Raw genomic sequence first — 3,337 nt, forward strand, 5'->3', positions numbered from 1 at the left:
ATGGTTGTGCTCTGCTGTAATGGTATAGGTATAAAACAATTATAGTTATATGATAACCCCCCCCCCCCCCCCCCCCCAAACTACAGTTGTAACAAGAGATGATCATACGGTGAATGTATAATAGCCTGGAAACATGCAAAAAATCCTACAAATAAAGGCTACTTTTGCACAAATGGGATTGGCACATTATTTTCTTACATCAAAAACAAACACTCGCTGCCCAAACATGTCAGCGTTTGAAACTTGGGTGTGATTTCTGTTGCTGTTGAGTGGTTGAATAATGTGTTGTTTCAAGGCGTGATCAATTTCAAGAGCACACTATGATACTGCGGCAACAAGGATAGCAGTCAGAAGGCCACTGCATTATTTTATAAAATGATGAGATCATTTTTGTTATTTTGCTCACCCTCCTGGAGTAGTTTTGAATTTGTTTAACCATTTCCACTCATGGCCAACATCATGTGTTATTAAATGCCTCATAGGCATGTCTACAAAGGCACATATTCTACTGTCAAGCTTGGTTCTGCATCAAAATGACCTTAACATACACTTTCCACAGGGTGCCGGTTATGACAGAGCCAGAGGAGTTTTTCTGATGCCAATGAGGAAAAAACAGCAAATATGGTGTTCCTACCTTTTTGGAGAAGTCATTTTGGAATGAGGGAACGTAAGTGTTAATACTGCTATGTATTTATGCAGATAATGCACAAGAGTGTGTATTAAACAAGAAGGTGTACTACAGCTATAACAGAGTTGGCTGACAGTGCTGTAATTTTGTGTCAGGTGCACAGGTGTAACACTGCATGCACTCCAGATCATTAATGCACCTGTATCAAGGGTCTGCCCAAATCTTTATTTGCAAATTGGCTGCAAAAACCTGAGTGTAAAAAACAGCCAACCGTGTATGCTTATGAATGTTCCACCTCAGCTGTTTTCCCCTTCAATCGTGCTATCACAGGTTGCTTTTCTGGAGCAGGTAAAAGTCCTGATAAGATATTACGTGTCAGGGTGAAAATGATGTGAACACACCTTTCCCTATTTTGCTGGCTGTTGCTGGTCATGCTGAGTCTGGCAATTCATTATGCATTGCAGCAAGGCTAAAAATACAGAGGAGGGAACCACTTGCGTAAAATGTCCTTATTGTCCTTCCAATGGGCTGACACATACATTTACATAGTTAGACAAAATGAGATACACACACACACAAGTATCGTTCACGGATTGAAAAAGATCTGCCTTGTGAATGTACTATATGAATACAGCAGGCTTCATTTGGAAGAGGAGACCACCTGTGCCACCTGTCAGTTGCACAGTTTTTTGGAAAATACTGGCACTCTAGCCTACTGAGACACTAGAGTGGAGATGGTACACTCCAGCTGAAGAGAGTTATGTCTGTGTTGTGTCAAACTCAAAATGTACTCCTCTAACTGCTTCCTTAAAACATTCAGAAGAACACAGAAGATGTCTGGTATTGGCTTTCTTAAAGTACACAAACCCTTGAGCCTGTTCACTCTTTCCACATAAAAAGGTATACCTTTTTTCACTGTATTGTTGTATCTCAGACTCATTACCCTAGAAAATAAAAGAGAGAGTCCACTAAGTTGTGAAAGTTGCCATGGAAACCAATACCAGTATTATCATCTGGAATTTTTCATTGTAAAATCAATTTTCCGTTATGATTATATTTTCAGAGAGTTTCATGAATATGGCTTCAAATTGCTCCAGAGATGAATGTTTTGCTATTTGATAGCGCTAGCCTTACAGGACAGAAATTGCGCCTTCCATTATAGGTATTCTGCACTTGAAAGAGATTGTTGACACTTGAAATAGCTGATGCCCCTCTTTATTTATGTATAGGTTATATTCATTTATTATTCAGCATTAATAGCTACTGTCTTTTTCAGTGTCAGTAATTGCCAAGCTACCGTCGTGTTTGTCCGCTTGAAAAGGTTACTGAAATGATTTGCCTGTCAAAAAAGCAATGCTTACAGTGCAGGTGTACACTACATTCCAGAGAAAGAGAGAAGACGGCATCACTTTGGGGAATTTTTGCCCATGCTTTGCACCCAGAGGACACTGCTAAGCTTTAGAAATCTGCTCTCCAGCCAATCAGGGTTCAGGCTCTGCGCTGGTGTTCAGATTCCTTTCCACTTGCGCATGGGGGGGGGGGGGGGGCAGCAGAACACAGATGGTAGGTAAATCTAGACTGGGTGTCAAGGCTCAGACAGGGACTCAGGCGCGGACCACGGGAGCTTCGGGTTCCAAGCGTCTTTAATGGAATCGTCAGGCAGATCGCTAATCAGAAAAACGGGCAGGGTCGAAAACCGGGAGGCAGTCCGTGGACAGAGCGAGGATCGGGAAACCAGAGTAGGCAAGGTCGGGGAACCGGACAGGCAGGCAATCAGGCGAACGAGGCAAGGAGGCAGGCAAAAACGAGGTCAGGGCACGAGCAGGGTCGAAAAACGAGAAACAGGCAGACAGAAGCAGAAAGCAAACGGCGGGGACGAAACAGGAGAAAAACACTGTGACGAACTAGCAACAGGACAGGGAAAAACAGGGAACATATAGGGCAGGGCTGACGAGGGGATGGAAGGCAGGTGTGCAGGCAATCAGGCGGGCGGAGACCGGGCGGGGAGCGGGGCAGGACTAAAACACAAGGAAAACAAAAGCACGACAGCTAAGGAGGCGGAGCACTGACACTGGGTCCATAACCAAGATGATCCAGCCGCAATTACCAATGCAGGTATGGAGAAAGGGCAGAGCTTCAGGAGACACAGAATACTGTCTGACACCTGGACTCTGAGGTGCCCACAGATGGTGTTTTGTTTATTAATCAGTAATGTAGGAGTTTTCTGTTACCAGCAGCTGGTCCTGTTGAGCTTTGCTGCATTAATCCACGGGCGTATGGCACATTTATTCTGCTAAAAGAGCTGAAAACAAGGTAAAATAAACAAATATGTTTTTGATTCTGCTGCATCCCCGCTGAAAATACAATGCAGTATTTTTTTTGCAGTATTACACTGAAAAACAGTGTAAAGCAAAACAAATGACTGCATAAACACAATTTGTATATAAACAAAATATTTGTATATAAACAAAATATGTATATAAAGAACTGCAAAGAGTACATGAATACATACAAAAAATATTTTTCACCATATTCATGTTCACTTGTTTGGGGACCTCCCCTTTTATGGGTGGGGCTTATTCAGTGGAGCCTGTCTTTCTGATTGGTTAGAAACACAAACTCAGCTGAGCATAGACTTTCACTGCTAACCTTGTGCCTGTACCTATGAAATTAGACGAATAAGAAATGCTTAGACAAAATCCGTACTGT

Source organism: Megalops cyprinoides, chromosome 1 (genome assembly GCF_013368585.1).
Source record: "Megalops cyprinoides isolate fMegCyp1 chromosome 1, fMegCyp1.pri, whole genome shotgun sequence".
In the NCBI taxonomy this organism is placed as follows: Eukaryota; Metazoa; Chordata; class Actinopteri; order Elopiformes; family Megalopidae; genus Megalops; species Megalops cyprinoides.